Source organism: Camelus bactrianus, chromosome X (assembly GCF_048773025.1).
Source record: "Camelus bactrianus isolate YW-2024 breed Bactrian camel chromosome X, ASM4877302v1, whole genome shotgun sequence".
Taxonomy (NCBI): Eukaryota; Metazoa; Chordata; class Mammalia; order Artiodactyla; family Camelidae; genus Camelus; species Camelus bactrianus.
The window spans coordinates 12,090,354-12,111,750 of record NC_133575.1 but is presented as its reverse complement, the minus strand read 5'-3'; the positions used below and the strand labels follow the sequence as shown (position 1 = coordinate 12,111,750).

Below are 21,397 nucleotides of genomic sequence, written 5' to 3'. Positions count from 1 at the left end.
GGAAGTGAGTGTTGAAAGGTGTGTTGGAACCAGATTATTTTTATAGCCTTCTTTGCCATGCCTGTGGTATTAGTTTGGGAATCACTTTTTTTGCAAACAGGTTTCCTAGAAAAATTTTAAGGAATTCCAGTTGGCGATGATAGGCAAGAGTGACTTTCTTTTATAAAAGAGAAGTGAGTATACATTAAAGTTAAAAATATGGGACTTAGATTCCATGTTTAAGCTTATATAGAAAAACCCACACTTTTTCCCATAAAAGAACAATATTTATTGTTTAGAATTTTTACCTGGTAGCTTACCTTGCCTAAGCAAATAATAGGAATTTGGTACCATTGCCTTTAAAAAAATTGCATCTCAATCTCCAGCTAGGATAATTTCCGTGTATGGATGTTAGCACTGATTTTTAAATTCCTTAGTTTTACTTATTAGTTTACTGTACGAAAGGTCATCAACTATCTTTCTGCGATCCAGATAAATTGTCTCTGGTGGCTCTGCCAGCATCTATTAATGCTTTTCTAGCAATCCAAAAAGCAATCTGATTTTTTTTTTTTTATAGATTTATCCCTTAGAAATCTGTCGACAGTCATTTCATTTGCTACACTATTCAACTTACATTCACGTCATTCTTTTGTAAAAGTAAACAGAAGTACTGTGTGGTTTATAGAATGGCAGCCACAAAGAAGCCTGTTTACGTGTGAGGTGTTACCCATTTTAAGGTGTTATCCAACACGGATACGTAATCAGCACCTTCGAGACTTGGCTACTTAAGGAAGGACTACTTTGCTTTTCTAACCACTCACCCACTTTATTCCACGTTCCATTTAGACCAGTCTTCATATGAAATACAATGGTTTGGCTTATTCTGATCTATGTCTGTAATGAGGTGATTACCTTTTTAGTCAAAAGATGGTATTTTTGAACAATGTCTCCTTTTCTGTGTCTGCAGTACATCTTAGTCAATTGTGCTGATTTGGAGGAGTGTATTATGGCCTTGGGAAAGAGCTGACAAAAACTGAGGAGGGATATTGCATTTCTTGGTTCTGTACTTAAGGAAACCAGCTACATTCTTCTCTCCCTTTCCCCCAAGGGTGACTTAGAAATAAATGTGATTCATTTTCGGTAAAAAGAGGGACTGTAAGATGGCCTTGGGTGCAACAACGTCAAAGCATGTGATAAATGAAGAACACAAAGCCAGAGAAAAACATGTTTACGAGGCCATTTTGGACTTGATTGGTAAAAACTGACAAGCCCTTCCCCTAAAGATTGGTTTTGAACCATGAGGGAAATACGAAAAGCAAGAGGAAGAAAGTTACTTGGCCAAACCTAGGAGGGACATTGCTAAATTTGTGTGTTGGGTAAAGGTCCTTCCCCAAATGCCCAAGATTTTGTTAGCACGTTCCATCATCTAGCTCCAGGCCCCACTCAGCAGTACAGCTGGGAAAGCATGACACCATGATGGGCCAGTATGTTCAGTGGAGAAGTGCTTTTATTTTTTTATTTATCTATTTATTTATTTGAAATATAGTCAGTTTACAATGTGTTAATATCTGGTGTACAGCATATATATAATGATATATTCATTTTTATTTTTTTCATTATAGGTTATTACAAGATAGTGAATATAGTTCCCTGTGCTATACAGTAAGAACTTGTTTATCGGTTTTATATATAGTCGTTAGTATCTGCAGATCCCAAGCCCCCAGTTTATCCTCCCCCCTGCCTTCTTACCCGCCTCCAGTAACCTTAAGTTTGCTTCTTATGTCTGTGAGTCTGTTTCTGCTTTGTAAATAAATTTATTTGTGTCATTTTTAAGATTCTACATATGAGTGATCTCATATGGTATTTATCTTTATCTGTCTGGCTTACTTCACTTAATATGACAATCTCCAGGTCCATCCATGTTGTTGCCGGAGGTGCTTTTAAAATGCAGGCACCCATTGTGCAAATGATGAAGCAGGAACTCTGCCCCTTGTTTGGAAATGTTTAAGCCTGTGCCCCTTTGCCGCTCCAATCCATGCAGAGGTTTTGAAAGTTTTTTTTTTTTTCTTTAAATGGAAGTGCTGGGGATTGAACCCAGGACCTTGTGTATGCTAAGTATGCGCTCTACTACTTGGGCTATACCCACCCCCCAACACATTTTTGAGATTAAATATTTTAAAATTAAAAAGTGGAATTTTTTGATTAGCATTACATTAAATCTGTAAGTCATTTTAGGAAGAATTGACATCTTTATACCATTCCGTCATGACAGCCAGGAGCATGGCACAGTTCTGTATATTTAAATCTGTGTTTACATGTCTTGGAAAAATTTGATAATTTTTATCATTGGGGTTCTGCATATTAAATGGGTAGTTTACGTTTTTGTTGCTCTTGTGGGTATGATCTGTTTTTCAAGTATTCCATTTGGCTACTCTGGGGAAGGAAAACTATTAATTTCTATATATTTACCTTGTGTGTAACCACTTGACTGAACTTTCTTGTTTTGTATGTGTAGTTTCCTTTTTAAAAAATATTTTATTTATTATTGCATTACTTTTTATTTTGGCAGGAGGGGGAGGTAATTAGGTTTATTTTTAGAGTAGGTACTAGGGATTGAACCCAGGACCTCATGCATGCTAACTAAGCATGTGCTATACCGCTTGAGCTATACCCTCCCCCTTGTATATATTTTCTTAATGTCCTTTTTGATTTTTCATTGGTAGTGTATAGAAATGCAATTATTTTTGAGTGTTGAGTTTTGCATCCTGTAACGTTGCTGAATGTGTTTATTATAGCAGTTTTTTTTTTTTTTTGGTAGAGTCTATAGAATTTTTTTAATATTTAAGATCATGCCATCTGCAAACAGGTACAGTTTTACTTCCTTTCCTATTTGGATGCCTTCTATTTCTTTTTCTTGCCCAATGGCTCTGGTTATGACTTCGAGTACTATGTTGAATAAAAGTGTGGAGAGTTGGGCATCCTTGTCTGTTCCTGATCTTAAAGGAAAAACTCTCAGCTTTCTACCATGGAGTATGATGTTAACTGTGGACTTGTCATATATGACCTTTATTATCTTGTGGTACATTCCACCTATACCCAATTTGTTGAGAATTTTTATCACGCAATGATGTTGAATTTTGTCAAATAGTTTTTCTCCATCTATTGAGGCAATAATACGATTTTTCCCCTTCATTTTGTTAATATGGTATATCACATTTATTGATCTGTGTATGTTGAACCATTCTTGCATCCCAGGGATAAATTCCACTTGATCATGGTGTATAATCCTTTGAATGTACTGCTGAGTTTGGTTTGGTAATATTTTGTTGAGGATTTTTACATCTATGTTCATCAGCGATACTGGTCTGTAATTTTCTCATAGTGGCACATGAGTCCTTCTTAAGAGGGATTCTGGAGGAGTCAGAGTGAGAGTAGGAGGTGATGTGATGATGGAAGCAGATTTGTTGATGGATTTTGAAGATTCAGGAAGCAGCCAGAAGCCAAGGAATACTAAGGGCACTAGAAGGCTGGAAGACGAAAAGAAATGGCGACGAAAAGAAATGGCATCTCTCCAGAGCCACCAGCCCTGCAGCATATTCAACTTCTTGCCTCCAGTACTGTAAGAGAATAATACAGTTGTGTTTTTTTAAGTCATCAAATTTGTTACAAAAGCAATAGAAAACTAATACACTTCCTTGTACCCCTACAGATTTTTCTCTTAAAAAACTACTTGCATTCAAATTGTCCTCTCAACATTTCCTTCTGGGGGAATTCATACTCTAACACGCACCATCTTTGCTCTATGCTCCACCCCTTTTCTCACCCCAGGCCAAGTCCATATGTCTTTTCCTGGACAGTTGCTGGAGTGAGTCTCTACCAGCAACTATTGAAATAGTGAACCCACTACCAACACAGTCATGTTTTTTGATTTAATTAGAGCTTATGCATTCAGTATTCTCTTCACTTGGTCTGCTTATTTCTTTATCATAGCAAGTAAAACAGTAAAGGTATAGTCTGAAAGGAGATGTTGGTTCAAATGAAGTTAAGTCACTCCTGGAAGTTCAAAGTGACTGTGCACTCAATTTGATTTGAATAAAACTTATTTTCTTAATGATTTTGAAGAACTTTAAAGCACCTGTTCATCCAGTTCATATATTATACTGTATTTATGAAGGCAGGGGAGTGAGCATCTACTGTATTTGGAAATTACTTACAGAGACAGAATCAGTGACATGTGGCTTGAGTGGCAAGGGAACAGTAAGGGGTGTCAAGTAACAGTATCACTGGAAAAGCTGGAGGGATGGTATGAGCTAGACTGCCAGGGTCGGCTTTCACAGCGAACCGCAGACGGGGCTCCAGGGGCACTGTGGCCCCTACTGCCAGCTGAAGGCGCTTCTGGAGCGGGCCACTAGTAGAAAAGTGCTGCCTGGGAGCCTCCGCTGTGAGCAGGAAGCCACTTCTGCTGACTCGGGAAACGGCGGTGTCAGCTGCTGGCGTTGGAACCGGGCAGCCGCAGTTATGGTCTGTGTCCACAAAATGCATTTCTTACACCTGGCCTCTGCTTCTGCATCACTTGGTTCCAAATCCAGCATTGGATGAGTGCATCTGTTATGCAGAATCGAAATCTCATCCACAATTTTAGTTGTAAGGGAGTCTGGAAAACAGAGCTTGTGGCTTTCCGGTCTCTGTAAGCCAGGAAGGCACAGAAGGGGGCTGGAGCAGAAGTGAGCAAGCCAGTCCGCAAAACCCACTACCCTACGTGCTGGCAGCAATATTGGGACGATAAGAAGAAAAAAAGCATTTTGTTAAATGTTCCTAGGACTAGAAAACTGCATTAGGTCCAACAGCCCATTCCTCTTAATTGTGATTAATACTCTGTTACTATACTTTTTATGTAGCAATATTGGTTCTCCTTTGCTTAGGCTAGTATTTTGGTAAGCTTTAGTGAGCCCATTTTTAATATAAACTGCCTCAGGTCACAGATTGCAAGTTCTGCCTTTTATCTCTTCATGTGTCAGCCGCAGTGTTTCAGAGCCTGGGGGTGTTGGATAATACTGGCTGATGATCTTGAGCCTTGATTCCATAACCAAAGGGGAAAGTTTGTGAATTAATATAGAAATTATTTTGTTGAATTAGATCCTGGGGCTATTAAATTTGGAATTCTGCCCAACCACAGTAATTCTTCTGGGCTATTGCTATGCTGTGAATGCTTTGAGCATCCAGAATCCATGTTCAGGGGAAAGGAGGAGGAAGTGGTATGCTTTGGAGAGATGTGTGCATGAAGTCCTGTTTCAGTGAAGCTGAGGAACGTTGATGGAGGTGCTCACCATTTTTCCTTCTTTTTCGTCTCATCGTGTTTAATTTGCTGAAAGGTCTAGTTCCACTGGATGCTACAGTGGGGGAAAAGCAGCAATAACTGTTACTCATTTCATGGTTGTTTTGCCTCTGCTCCCCATGGAAAACATTGGGAGCCATCTGATAAATTTAGTTTTGTGAAAATAACATTTTAAAGGCAGATGGTGGTAGGCTTTTATAATTTTATCCCTGGCTTTTCATGCATGCATCTTCAAAGATTTTTGGATTGCAACTAGAAACCAAAACATAACTTTAGGAACATAGTTTAGCCATCAAATGGTTTTGAAAATAAACACTCAAATACGACTTGTGAAATGGGGTTCTTAGAAACAGCTCTAAGAGCAAGATGTTTCTTTTCAGGGAGCATCATCAGAGTTTGTGTCTTGCCGTATTTGGAATAACCATAGGGGATGTTGGCAAACCAACAGCAACATAAAATAACTAACATCTGGAAAGGTGGCAGCCGTGGGTTGGAAGGCTACCTCATAGGGTAACAGGTATGCAAGGTAACTGCTGGGGATCCTCTCCCTCCTCCTCCTCCCTCCCTCCCTCCTAGCCCCCTCCCTGTCGCTGTCACAGAGAGCATGTGGCTTACAAAGCCTGAAATGGTTACCCTTGGAGAGAGAAAGTGTGCAGACCCAGATCTGGAAACCCTGCTATTCAGAGTGCGGTCCGAGGACCAGCTGCATCAGCGTCACCTATGAATGTATTAAATGTGCAAATTCTTGGGTCCCACCCCGGAAGAACTGAATCAGAAAGTTGAGGTGGCGGGGTAGACCCGGTCATCTGTTTTCACAAGCCTTCTGGACAATTTCTCATGTAGGCACGAATCTGAGAACCACTGTCTTAAAGAATCACACGGCCATTCCATCTGCTTTCTTTGATCACCAGGCAAATTTTGTGACAATGAAAACCTATCTCCACGAAACAATTCCTGGCTTCTGGCCAAGATGGAGTATCAGGGACCTAATTTATCCTCCTGCCTGAAACAAGAAGAAGCTGAACAATACCTACGAAACGATGGCCTTCCAGATACCAGGCATCGGGCTGTGAAGACCCACCCATGGCTAGTGAGGCAGTTATTACAGTAATTCTCAACAGAACCAAAGAATCCACACCCAGTGACCCATAACTCATTCTGAAGACGCGGCTGGCACAGGGTCCTCTGAAGGCGCAGCTCAGCTCCCCTGGCCAAGAGCAGCTCTTCCCCACAACCTTGCTGGGACCATCCGCTCGGGTCCTGAGGTCTCCTAAAGGCTGTGTTTCATTGCGGCTGTCCATTCAGCAGGGTAACGGATACGGGTGAGGACAGCAGGCGGAGGGAGGGAGCAGCTGTCCGTCCATTCGGTTATTCCATTTCATTCAATCAATCAGTGAACATTCCATGCTCATCGAAGTGTCTTTGATGCCCCCAGCACCGGGCTGGACGCCGGGGACTCAACGGCACGCTAGCACAGGCGTGGTCTACACTCTGATGGCGTTTCCCGTCTCTGGGGAGACAGACATTAGCCAGGTGGTCCTGAGCTCAGAAGAGCTAGAGGAGCAAAGCACGGGGACTGACTGAGGCTTCCGGAGGGGAACCGGGGACGGGTTCCACCCCTTAGATACGAAGGCTGAGTCTGAGTTCATCAGACACAGAGAGGGTGGTCCAGGACGCAGGAACAGGAACAGAAGCTCCGTGGTGGAAGGAGGAGGGCGCTCTCCCGGGCGCGGAAGCAGCCCGAACAGAGAGCGGGCTCAGTGCGGGCGGGGCCAGGAAGGGTCTAGTGGAGCCAGACCCACCCAGGGCTTTCCAGGCCGCCCGAAGGAGTCTGGACTTCATCCTCCGGATCCTGTGAGGCCACTGAGCGCCGTTAACCACGAGGAAGAGACTGGGGTTGTCCGAGATCCCCCTGGCCGGCGTGACGGGCACAAAGTGCATGTGCAGGCGAGGAGGCGCTCGCCGCGATGGCTCAGGAAAAGCGGGCAGGTGCTTGGACCGGCGCCAAGGCAGCGGAAGAGGAAGACAGTGACGGGTCAGAGAGCGCTTTCCTGAGTACCACGGACGACTCCTCACTTTCTGCACCTAGACCCCGCGGGTGCTGTGGTGTTCCCTGAGCTGCGGTTGACCCCAGAGGGCGAGGCTGTGAGGACAAAGACGCTGAGCTGACTTCCAGGTGACCGGAGGCCGGCTGAAGGGAGGGTTTCTGGTAGGCGAGTGGCTATACGGCTCCGCAGGTCGGGAGTGCTGGTGTTGGGTGCCGTCAGCCCCTCCTGGACAGCCATGAAAACTTCCTGCGGTCAAGGATGCATGAGTGCATCACTGATCAGGTCAAAGTGCTTCAGACCCTCTGCTTTGCAAAGTACGGTCCTTGGACAAGCAGCATGAGCTTGGGAGACACGCAGCACTTTGGGCCGCGTCCCAGACTAGCTGACTCCGCATCTGCACCTTAACAAGCCCCCCAGGGGCGCACAGGAGAGTGTGAGAGGCCCATTTCCCTGCAATCAGAACTCTGGTGGTGGGTGCCCAGCAGTCTGCTGAAACAAGCCCTCCAGGTGACCCTGATGTAAGAACAACTGCTAGTCTAGGGTCAGGGCCATTAGAGACACAGTAGGCTATGGTCATCTTAATTCAAACTTTGAACAAAATTGTGTTTCTTTCCATTTCAGAAGGCAATCTTCTGTGCAGTTCTTTAGATGAAAAGGCAGTGCTACCGGAACTCACTGTGGCTGAGGTCATCCTAATCAGAGTTGGGAAAATCCCCTTCAGGTGATTAACCACAAGGTAGGAATAGGAGGAAATGATCTCGTTTATTTATACCTGGTTCTGTATTAATCAACAAAAATTATTTTATTTTTTAACTTATCTATTTAAAAAATTTAGATTCAGAAATGATTACAGATTATTATACAGATTACAGTGACAATACTAGCCAGTTTGAATCGATAAATGTTAATATCTGGCATATTTTTTTCTTTTTTAAATGAAGTACAGTTGACTTACAGTGATGTGTTTCTGGTTTACAGCAAAGTGATTGAGTTGTGCATGTCTATATTCTTTCTCATCTTTTCTATTATGGTTTATTATAGGATATTGAATATAGTTCCTTGTGCTCTACAGTAGAACCTTGTTGTTTATTTTATATAGAGTAGTTTGTATCTACAAATCCCAGACCCCCAATTTATCATTCCCCTCCCCCCTTTCCCTTTGGTAACAGTGTTTTGTTTTCTATGTCTGTCACTCTCTTTCTGTTTTGTAAATAAATTCATTTCTATCATTTTTTTTAATTTTCTACATATAAGTGATGATGTATTTGTCTTTCTCTGACTTAAATACTTAGTATGATAATCTCTAGGTCCATCCATGTTGCTGCAAATGGCATTATTTCATTCTTTTCTATGGCGGAGTAGTAGTCCACTGTGTGTATGTATTTGTGTGTTTGTATACACATACACACACACACACACATATATATATATATATACATACACCACATCTTTATCCAGTTATCTGTGGATGGACATTTAGGTCTCTTCCATGTCTTGGTTGTTGTAAATCATGCCTCTATGAACACTTGGGTGCATGTATCTTTTCAAATTACAGTTTTCTCTGGATATATGCCCAGGATTGCTGGATCATGTGGTAAGTCTAACTTTTTAGTTTTTTTAGGAATCTCCATACTGTTTTCGATAGTGGCTGCACCAAATTACATTCCCACTAACAGTGTAGGAGGGTTCCCTTTTCTCCATACCCTCCTCAGCATTTATTGTTTGTGGACTTTTTAATGAAAACCATTCTGACCACTATAAGGTGGTATCTCACTGTAGTTTTGATTTGCATTTCTCTGAAAATTAGTGATATTGAGCATTTTTTCATGTGCCTGTTGGCCATCTGGATGTCTTTTTTGAAAAATGTCTATTTAGGTCTTCTGCTCATTTTTTGATTGGGTGGTTTGGTTTTTTGTTACTGAGTTGTACAAGGTTTTTCTATATTCTGGAAATTAAACCCATGTCAGCCACATCATTTGCAAATATTTTCTCTTAGTCCCTAGGCTGTTTTTTCGTTTTGTTTATGGTTTCCTTTACTGTGCAAAAACTTATGCATTTGATTAAGTCCCATTTGTTTGCTTTTGCTTTTATTTCTATTGTCCTGGGAGACTGACCTAAGAAAACATTGCTATGATTCATTTCAGAGAATGTTTTTCCTGTGTCCTCTTCTGGGAGTTTTATGGTGTCATGTCTTATATTTAAGTCTTTAAGCCATTTTGAACTTATTCTTGTGTATGGTGTGAGGGAGTGTTCTAACTTCATTGATTTACATGCAGCTGTCAGCTTTCCCAACACCACCGGCCAAAAAGACTGTCTTTTCTCCATTGTATCTTATTGTCTCCTTTGTCAAAGATTAATTGACTAAGTCTGTGAGTTTATTTCTGGGCTTTCTATCCTGTTCCATTGATCTGTGTTTGTTTTTGTGCCAATACCGTACTGTAGCTCTGTACTGTTGTCTGTAGTCTGAGAGGGTTATGCCTCCAGCTTTGAGGAACAAGAATGGTACTGCTGTGGCAATTCTGGGTCTTTTATGGTTCCATATAAATTTGAGGATCATTTGTTCTAGTTCTTTAAAAACTGTCCTGGGTAATTTAACAGGGATTGCATTAAATCTGTAGATTGTTTTGGGTAGTATGGCCATTTTAACAATATTAATTCTTCCAATCCAAGAGCATGGGATATCTTTCCATTTCTCTGAATCATTTTCAGTTTTCTTTATCAATGTTTTATAGTCTCAGCCTATAAGTCTTTCACCTCCTTGGTCAGGATTATTCCTAAGTATTTTTGTTTTTTATGTGACTTTAAAAGAGACTTTTTTTTTACTTTCCCTTTCTGATATTTCATTGTTAGTGTAAAAAAATGCAACACACTTCTGTATGTTCATATTGCATCCTGCTAGGTTGCTGCATTCATTTATCAGCTCTAGTAGTCTTTGGAGGCTTTAGGGTTTTCTACATATAATATGTTATCTGCATAGTGATAATTTTTTACCTCTTCCTTTCCAATTTGGATCCCTTTTCTTTCTTTTTCTTACTGAATTTTTTACCTCTTCCTTTCCAATTTGGATCCCTTTTCTTTCTTTTTCTTACCTGATTGCTGTGACTAGGACTTCCAATACGATGTTGAATACAAGTGGTGAGAGTGGGCAGCCTTGTCTTGTTGCAGATTTTAGCAGGAAGGCTTTCAGCTTTTCACTGTTGAGTATTATGTTGGCTCTGGCTCCGTCATAAATAGCTTTTGTTATGTTGAGATATGTTCCCTCTATACCCACTTTGGTAAGAATTTTTATCATGAATGGATGTTGAATTTTATCAGATGATTTTTCTGCATCTATTAAGATGATCATGTGGTTTTTGTCTTTTCCTTTGTTAATGTGGCGTATCACATTTATTGATTTGTGTATGTTGAGTCATCCTTGTGACCCTGGGATGAATCCAACTTGATGATGGTCTATGATCTTTATTATGTATTGTCAGGTTCAGTTTGCTAATATTTTATTGAGAATTTTTGCATCTATATTCATCAGAGGTATTAGCCTGTAATTTTCTTTTTTTGGTTGTGTCTCTGTCTGGTTTTGGTATCAGGCTAATAGTTTCTGAATAGAATGACTTTAGGAGTATTCTCTCCTCTTCAGGCTTTTGGAAGAGTTTGAGAAGGATCGGTATGAGTTCTTTGTATGTTTTAGAATTCCCAGTGAAGCCATCTGATCTTGGACTTTTATTTGCAGGGAGTTTATTATAGATTCTATTTCACTTCCTGTGATTGGTCTATTCAAATCATCTATTTCTTCTTGATGTAGTTTTTGTGGAACATATGTTTCTAGAGATATGTCCGTTTCTTCTATGTTGTCCAGTTTGTTGGCAGTTACATACTATTCTCTTACAGTTTTGTTTTTTCCCCTGCAGTATTGGTCGTTATTTCACCTCTTTCATTTCTTATTTTGTTTATTTGGGTCCTCTCTCTCTTCTTGGTGAGCCTAGTTCAGAGGTTTGTTAATTTTGTTTATTCTTTCAAAAAAACCAGCTCTTGGTTTGAATGATTTTTCTTTTTTTTTTTTTAACGTTTTATTTCCTCTCTGATCTTTGTTCCTTTCCTTGTGTTGTCTTATTCTTTAGTTCTTCCCATATTGCGTACGATTGGCATAGATGTGTACAATATGATTCACAATTTTTAAATGTTATACTCCATATATAGTTATTATAAAATATTGGGTATATTTCCTGTGTTGTACAATTTATCCTTTTTTTCATTTTTCAGTTTAGGTAGAATTATTACAATTTGACTGCACATATACACAATATACTGCACATATCTTTTAAATTTACATATATGTACTCTTCGTTGTTTCTAAGAACGTTTAACACTTTAAACTCACATAATTATCAAAAGAATAAAGCCAACCACAAAATAAGAATTTAGAAAGATACATACACCCTGCTGTTAACAGCAACATTGTAATTGCCAAGATAGGGAAGCATCCTAAGTGCCCATCAATAGTTGAATAGATAATGAAGATGCAGCATATATATGTAATGGAATACAACTCACCCATAAGAAAAAAGGATATTTTGCCATTTGTAGCCCTTCATTCACTTTCTTTTTCCACTTCAAAAACCAGAATTTTAACTGGCATAAACATTTCCATTGCATCAAAAAGAACAAAATACCTAGAAATAACTAAGGTTACCTATACTCTGAAAACTGTTAAAACATTGATGAGGGAAATTGATGATGATGCAAAGAAATGGAAAGATATCTTGTGCTCTTGGATTGGAAGAATCAACATTATCAAGATGGCCATGCTACCCAAAGCAATCTGCAGATCCAGTGCAACCCCCGCCAAATGTGACACAACATCTGTCACAGAACTAGAACAAACAATTCTAAAATTTATACAGAACCATAATAGACCCCAAATTGCCAAAGCAATCTTTTGTAGGTCTTTTTTTTTTTTCTCTCTCTTTTTGTTCTCTTTTCTTATGGTTTGATAGCTAGAGAAGGTCCTTTAACATTTGTTGTAAAGCTGGTTTGGTGGTGCTGAAATAGTTTAGCTTTTATCTGTGAAGCTTTTGATTCCTCCATCAAGTCAGAACGAGAGCCTTGCAGGATAGAGTATTCTTGGTTGTAAGTTACCCCCTTGCATCACTTTAAATATATCCATGCCACTCCCTTCTGGCCTGTAGAGTTTCTGCTGAAAACTCAGCTAATAACCTTATGGGAGTTCCCTTGTATGTTACTTGTTGCTTTTCTCTTGCTAATTTTAATATTTTCTCCTTATCCTTAATTGTTGTCAATTTGATGACTGGGTGCCTTGGTGTGTTCCTCTTTGGGTTAATCCTGTGTAGAACTCTCTGTGCTTCCTGGACTTGGGTGACTATTTCCTTTCTCAAGCTGGGGAAGTTTTCAGTGATTATCTCTTCAAAAATTTTCTCAGGTCCTTTCTCTCTCTCTCCTCTTTCTGGGACCCCTATTATGCGAATATTAGAGCGCTTCATGTTTCCCAGAGTTCTCTTAAACTATCCTCATATCCTTTTTTATTCTTTTTTTCTTTTTTCTGTTCTGAAGTAGTGATTTCCACTAATCTGTCTTCTAGCTCACTGATCTGTTCTTCTGTCTCATTTAGTCTATTCTTGGTTCCTTCTAGTCCATTGTTCATTTCAGTGATTTCATTCTTCAACTCTGTTTGGGTATTCTTTATATTTTCCAACTCCTTGCTAAAAACTTCATTCTGTACACTTCTCTCGAGTTCTCTGGACATCTTCACCACTGTTACTTTAAACTTTCTCAGATAAATTGCCTATCTCCTCATCACTTACTACTTCTGGGATTTTGTTGTGCCTTGGCCTGGGAGATATTCCTCTGATGCTTCATATTGTGTATCTTTCTATTTGTATTTTTAGGTAGGTTGGTTACGTTCCTCGACCTTGGAGAGGTGGCCCTCTGTGGGAGATGTCCTATGAATCCCAGCAGTACATGCCTCTCTTGTCACCCAAGGGCCAGGGTCCAGCTGGTCCTAATGTAGAGTCTGGCCTGTGTTTGTGCATTCCTTCCACAGGCTTTGGGATTGTTGTTTTCTTATTTCTGGTATCTGCCCCTGGTGGATGAGGCTGGACGACAGGCTTATGCAGGTTTCCTGGCAGGAGCCTGCCCACTGCTGGGTAAAGCTTGGTCCTGGACCTCTGGTGGGTAGGGCTGTGTCTAGAGGCCTTTGTGGCTCAGGAAGTCTGCTGATGGGTGTGGCTGTGTTCCCACCCTGCATGTTGTTTGGTCTGAGGCTTCCCTACAGGCTGCTGGGTGGGGCTGGGTCTTGGTGCTAATGATCCAATCAAGATGTCAGCCTCCAGGAAAGCTCATGTAGATGAACACTCCTGGAATGTCTGCCACCAGCTTTTATGTCCCCTGAATGAGCCACAGCTGTCCCCCACGTCCCCAGGAGACCCTTCAAATCCAGCAGGCAGGTCTGGCCCAGGCTCCTGTGAAATCACTGCCTCTGCCCTTAGACCTGGCACATGGGAGAGTCTGTGTGCTTCCCAAGAGAGTGAAGTCTCTGTTTTCCCCAGTCCCGTGGGGCTCCTGGAGTTAAGCCCCCCTGGCCTTCAAAACCAAATGTCCTGGGGTCTCCTCATCCCAATGCCAGAACCCCAGGATGGGGAGCCTGATGTGGGGCTTAGAGCTCTCACTCCTGTGGAAGGGCCTCTGTGACTTAATTACTCTTCAGCTTGTGGGTCGCCCACCCAGGGGTTAGGGCCCAATTATATCGCGAGCATGCCCCTCCTACTATCCTGCTGTGGTTTCATCTGTGTTTCCAGTTGAAGACGATCTTATTTGCTAGGTTCCAGTCTTTTCTCAATGGTTGTCTAGCAGTCAGTTGTTTCATTGTAGTTGCAAGAAGTGAGCTCGTGGTTCTACTACTCTGCCATCTTGACCAGAAATCTGCAATTCATCCTTGTAGCTTATTGTATATACATAAGTTTTTACCCAATGTATTTATTCTTTGCCCCAGTAATCCCATCTCTTGACATTGCTCCTAGATACGTATGTATATGAAAGGCCATGTGTAGGCGATTACTCATTGCAGTGTCTCAAAACCTAGCATCCAGCAATAGAGGCCTGTTTTATTGGAACATACTCATGCCCAATCATTTATGTATTATCAAAGGCTGCTTTTGTGCTACAGGGAGGATTTGAGGGGTTATAACAGAGATTATGTGGCCCACAAAACCTAAAATACTAACTATCTGGCCCTTAAAAAAAAAAAGCTTACTGACCCCAGTTCTAAATGATTCCATTTAACAAAAATCTCACACATACTTGTATAGTAGATGCAAATACAAGTACAAAACAGTTAAAATAGAAAATTGTTACAAAGGAAACAGGTTTAAACCATGAGCTTCACTCTTGAGAATGCGCAAGAGATGGATGGTGTTCTTTTTCAGTTTGACAATCCTTCCCCTCAAGAGAGAAAAGACGGAAGCAAGATTGCTTCATTTTTAATGTATCTGACAAGGATTCGTTGGATGTATACTCCAGGGACTGCAGGATGCAGAGAGCATGATCCTTCTTCTTGGGAGCTCACAGTCTTACGAGGGAGTCAGACATGTTAAATAATTACAATACAAAATGATGAGTGCTATAAGAAAGAGAAGGAAAAAGTGCCATGGGAGCAACAGTGGCAGCAGAAAATGTGTGAATCTGCTTCAGGCCTTTAAAAAAAAGATCATGCATTGTAACAGAGAAACTATTTACAAAAGGGTGTCAAGTTGAAATAAAAATTGCCAATGAGATAGGTTTATTCTTTCTGAGCAATGAGGGTAGTCAGAGAACATTTGCCTAATTCAAAACCCAAACAAAATATTTAGCCACAAGAATATTACTGTATCCTTTTTTTTTTTTCTCTTCAGGGGTCTAACTTTACATAGCTAGATTTGTTTTTTAAATTTTGACCTATTCAAACTTTTATAGTAAGTCATGTGATGCTTCATGAAAATGAAATCTGCATCTTATTTGTCCTAGGCATTTTACACAGAAGCAAAATGTATCTTTTTCCTCTTTTGGTTTACCATAGGCTTAGCACATAATAGAAGCATATCATTCATCAGTGTGTTTAAAAATGGAGAGTATTCATGTGAATGGAGGGAGATGAGAAACCACTGGCTTCACTTCCTGTGGAGGGAGATGAGAAACCACTGGCTTCACTCCTGTGTGCTGAGCTTTCATTTTCACTTTAGGTTAGTTCATACTGCTTGTTTTGGACACTATTCTAATGGAAGTTTCCTTAGTATTGCTCAGATATGGAACCTAAGGCAAAGACGTATGACAGAAGTGGATACACAAATTAGAAAGTTCAGGTTCACCCTGTTTCCTTGATTGACTCCTTTTGTTCCTGCAGACCAACTCTCCACCCTTTCTACTCTTCTTTCTGGACCAAAAGGCTCACTTGCATGGATTCCATGAATGTGCTCTGGGTTCCAGTTGGGTTCAACCAACAAGAAGCCCCGGCTGATCACAGGAAGGGAAAAAAGTGAAGTTCTGGGTAATTGTTTCCCCACTTCTTCCAGTAGGAACATCATAAGCTGCAGCCCGCCACTGAAGGAAGGACTGGAGCCAATTTCACTTGACTCTCACTGTGTACAGGTTCCAGTAACTGCCTTCCTGTTGGCTCTTCTCTGCCCTGTTGTTACTGGCCTTGGGGGCACTTCATCATTCCTGGTGATTTCCCTATAACCTCCAACATGTTTTTCAATAGTTTCTTTATAAAACTCTCCTCTTATTAGCCCAGCTAACTGTACTGTGCCAGGGAATTGAGGGATTCAGAATATTCCTATAAGGTTGTTTTGCAAATCAAAAATCTTAAACGCATGAAGGAACTTACTAGAGAGATCAAGATGGACAAATAGAAGGACATGGAGTTCACCTCCTCCCACAAGTACATCTACATGTGGAACAACTCTCACAGAATACCTGGTGAATACTGGCAGAAGAGCTCATACAACCAAAGCTGCAAGAAAGGTCACATAACCAGGTAGGACGGAAAAAAAAAAATTGTAATGGGACATGTGCCCCCTGGCAGGTAGCTGTGAAAGAGGGACTGTTCCCTCACCTGGGAACTCCCTTAACTTGCTGGGGATCAACCAGGACAGAAAGAGAGCTTTCGAGGCTCAGAGGAGAGTGCAGCAATGGGCTTGCAGCAGGCAGAACAGAAATAGACCAGCATAGATGGTTCTGGATACCTCACTGCACTCCCCAGCCTGAGACGCATGTCTGCTAGTGCCCACGGGGGCTGGGTGCTGAAACTCGGGCTTCAGTCAACAGATCCAGGGAGAGGAGTAGGGTTGGCTGCTTGGACATAGCCTGAAGGGGCTGGAGTGTGGTCCAGGCCACGACCAGGGATATATGCAGGACAGAGCCTGGGTCCACCATAGAAGCCCCGTTGTTAACATGCACTTGCAGGAAGAAATGGGGTCCTGCCATAGCAGCCTCATTCTTGGCATGCTCACAGCAGGCATGCCTCCACCTTTCCGAGCTCTGGGACTGAGCAAGCACCCACCAGTTGCCCACACAAGAAGGCAGGGCTGAAATCTGAGCCCTGTCCCAGCAGTTCTGCCACCCCCAGAGCTACATGCCACTTGTGCATTTGTAAATTCCTCACCTGCAGGACACCGGAGTGGACTATTGGTAGTCCCATGGCTGGGTAGGTCCTGTGTTAGTGGTTGCGGGCTTTGCCAAGGTCAGGGTCTGGGCTGTTCTCAAGCTCCCATGGTGGTCTCAGTCAGCAGATCTGTGCCAACAGATCTTTACTAGTGCCTTAGTGAGCACAGGGCCTGAGGGTAACATGAGCTGATTGCCTGCATTCCCACACTTGAGGTGGGGCCAACAACAGAGTACTTTCTGAGCCCACACAGTGGGTGACAGGTGACACCACAGAGCATGTTTCATGGTGGACAGTTCCTGTGGAGGAATACTCAGTAGCTCCTCTCCCAGTGAGAGTGTTCCAGTCCCACCTACCTCACACTGCAGCTCAGAAACGGATCTGAGGGCTTCTGCTCCCAACAACTGGGGTGCAGACCCTACCCCTGATAGGGCTGTGACCACCACAGAGCAAAGAGGAAGCCCTGCCCAACATCCAGTGCAGGGTCTGGGCACAACACAAATTATGCCACCTATCAAGGGGATAATGGCCAGCACACATGGAGGAAAGACATGTCAGTCATCCATACTAAGAACAGCCGTTGCACCAAAAATATTAGGCTCTATAGAGGGATGCTCCCAGATAAGAAGAGTCCTTTAAGACCACAGTAGGTAACTGTTTCTCCTAAACTCAGAGTCAGAGAAAAGTAAGTAAAATGAAAAAGCAGAGGAACCATTTGAAATTAAAAGATCAAGAGAATTCCCCTGAAAGAACAAACAGTGAAACAGACCTCTCCAGTCAAATAGACACTGAGTGCAAAAATGAGGTAAAAATACTGAAGGAATTAAGAAAGGCTATCAATAGAAATGCAGATTACTGTAAAAAGGGACTAGAAATTATCAAGAGGAGCCAATTAAAATTAGAAAACTCATTTGCTGAGACAAAAGCTGAGCTACAGGCAGTGATAGCAAACTGAATAATGCAGGAGAGTGAATGAGTGATCTGGAATATAGAGTAACAGAAATCACGCAGTCAGAACAGCAGAAAAGAAAAATGAAAGAAATAAAAGCAGTATGAGTTCTAAAAGGGAAAAACCTGGAACTTCTGATACTCTATCCAGCAAGATCATCATTTAGAATAGGAGACAGCTTCTCACACAAGCAAAAACTCAACCAATATAGCAACCTACTCTAAAAGAAGTATTGACTCTAAGTAGAAAAGAAACAAGAATCTATAGGAAAGAGAAAATCAGGACTGGAATATAAGTCACTTAAATAAGCCAGTACACAGATTAAAAAATATTTTTTGTGTGTGAAAGCACTAACCACAATGAACAGCAAAAGGAGAAACTTAAAGATATAAAAGAGATGCAACACTGATAAAAGACAACACTAAACTGACTATATACTTCAATGAAAAAGATGTAAAAGAGGACACAAAAATAAAATGTGGGGGAGAGTAAGAAAATATAGATTTGTTTTTAGAATGTATTTGAGCTTGCATGACTACCAGTCTAAAGCAAGTAGCTATAGTAATGAGTTAATGTATTTGAAAAAGAGGGTAACCACAAATCAAAAACATACACTAGAATCATAAAAACCAAAAAGAAAGGAACAAAGAAGAAATACAAAGTCAACTGGAAAACAAGGTTTAAGATGGCAATTAATACCTATCAATTACCTTAAATGTCAATAGACTAAATGCTCCCATCAAGACAGAGTGGCAGATTGGATAACAAAACAAGAGCCTACAGTATGCTGCTTACCAGAGACCCACTTTAGAGAGAAGGACACACATAGACAAAGTGAGAGGATGGAAAAAGATATTTCATGCAAACAGAAATGACAAGCCAGGGGTAAGCTATACTCCTCTCAGACAAAATAGACTTTAAAACAAAAGCCCCCCAAAAAGATAAAAGGGACATTATATAATGATAAAAGGATCAATACAAGAAGAGGATATTACCCTCATTAAAATGTTTGTATCCAATATAGGAGCACCTAAATAAAACAAATACTGATAGACATAAGAGCAGAAACTGATGAGACAATAATATTAGGAGACTTTAACACCCCCACTGACATCAATGGACAGATCTTCCAGAGAGTGTATCATTAAGGCAACAGAGATCCTAAATGATACAACAGAACATCCAAATAAACCAGAAAACACATTCTCCTCAAGTGCACATGGGACATTATCTCAGATAGACACATACTAGGACACAAAACAAGCCTCAACAAAATTTAAGATAGAAATTATTTCAAGCATCTTTTTGACCACAATGCCCTGAAACTAGAAATCAACCACAGAGAGAGAAATGAGAAAAAACGATTACATGGAGACTAAACAGCATGCTACTTAAAAACTAATGGGTCAATGATGAACTCAAAGAGGAAACTAAAAAATACGTTGAGACAAATGACAATGACTACACAACCATACAAAATCTATAGGATGTGGCAAAAGCAGGCCTAAGGGAAGTTCATAGCAACACAGGCCTTCCTCAAAAAACAAGAAAAATCTCAAACAACCTAACCTACCACCTAAAAGAATGATAAAAAGAACAAACAAAACCAAAAGTCAGCAGAAGCAAGGAAATAATAAAGATCAGAGAGAAAATAAATGAAGTCAAAATTTAAAAAGTAAAAAAATACCAATAAAACCAAGAGCTGTTTTTTTTTTTTTTTTTTTGAAAGAGTAAACTAAATCAACAAACCTCTGGCCAGGCTCACCAAGATGAAAACAGAGGACCCAAATAAACAAAATTAAAAATCAAAGGGAAATAACAACTAATACTGCAGAAATACAAAAAACTATTATATGATGAACAATTATATGTCAACAAATTGGACAACATGGAAAAATGATCAAGTTTCTAGAAACATACAGGCCACCAAAACTGAATCAAGAAGAAATAGGTAAGTTAAACAGACCAATCACTAGAAGTGAAATAGAATCTATAATAAACTCCCTGCAAATCAAAGTCCAGGATCAGATGGCTTCAGCGGGGAATTCTGCAAAACAAGGAACTTATACCAATCCTCAAACTTCCCAAAGACTGAAGAGGAGGAAACACTGCCAAAGTCATTCTATCAAACCACTATCACTTTGATACCAAAACCAAAGACACTACCAAAAAAGAAAATTATAGGCCAATATCTCTGAGGAATATACATGCAAAAGTTCTCAATGAAAGATTAGCAGACCAAATCCAACAATACATATAAAATAGATAAACAAGCTTATACTGTATAGCACAGGGAACTGTATTCAATATCTTACAGTAACTTATGGTTAAAAAGAATATGAAAAGGAATATATTCATGTTCCTATATGACTTAAGTATTGTACTGTACACCAGCAATTGACAGAACATTGTAAACTGACTATACTTCAATAAAAATACAAAAAAATTAACTCAAAATGGCTTTAAAGACTTAAACAAAAGACAAGACACTATAAACCTCTTAGAATAAAAAGGCAAAACATTATCTGACTTAAATATTAGCAATGTTCTCCTAAGGCATTCTATCCAGGCAAGATAAATAAAAGCAAAAATAAATGGGACCTAATTAAACTTACAAGCTTTTGCACAGCAAAGAAACCGTAAGCAAAACAAAATGACAACCTACACAATGGGAGAAGTATCTGCAAATGAGACTGACGAGGGGTTAATTTCTAGAATATATAAACAACTCATACAAATTAGTAACAAAAACCCCCCAAACAACCCAGTCCAAAAATGGGCAGAAGACCTAAACAAGCAATTCTCCAATGAAGAAATACAAATGGTCAATAGGCACATGAAAAAATGCTCAGTATCACTAATTATCAGAGCAATGCAAACCAGAACTACGATGAGGTATCACATCACACTAGTCAGAATGACCATCATTGAAAAGTTCACCAACAGTAAATGCTGGAGAGACTGTGGAGAAAAGGGAACCCTCCTACATTATTGGTAAGAATGTAGTTGGTGCAGCCATTATGGAAAACAGTTGGAGATATCTCAAAACACTGAAAATAGACTTACCATATGATCCAGCAATCCCACTCCTGGGCATATATCTGGAGGGAACTCTAATTCAAAAAGATAAGTGCACCCCAATGTTTGTAGTAGCACTATTTACAATAGCCAAGACATGGAAACAACCTAAATGTCCATCAACAGATGACTGGATGAAGAAGCAGTGGTATATTTATACAATGGGATACTACTCAGCCATAAAAGATAATAAAATAATGCCATTTGCAAAAACATGGATGGACCCAGAATTGCCTGGAGACTGTCATTCTAAATGAAGGAAGCCAGAAAGAGAAAGAAAAATACCGTATGATATCACTTATATGTGGAATCTAAAAAAAATACAAAACACAAATGACCTTATCTACAAAACAAAAGGA

The 21,397-nt window shown here is 40.4% G+C and overlaps 1 protein-coding gene across 1 annotated transcript in view; it reads right to left on the bottom strand.

The window, feature by feature from the left end:
- Nucleotides 1-3,462: 3,462 nt before the first annotated feature.
- GRPR (gastrin releasing peptide receptor) overlaps nucleotides 3,463-21,397 on the bottom strand; it is a 171,036-nt gene continuing 153,101 nt past the window's right edge. Inside the window, exons 16-17 of the mRNA XM_045505059.2 lie at nucleotides 5,307-5,369; nucleotides 3,463-3,596 (exon numbers count right to left, since the gene is read on the bottom strand). The gene's annotated coding sequence lies outside the window, so the exon portion shown is untranslated. The remainder of the gene's footprint in view (nucleotides 3,597-5,306; nucleotides 5,370-21,397) is intronic.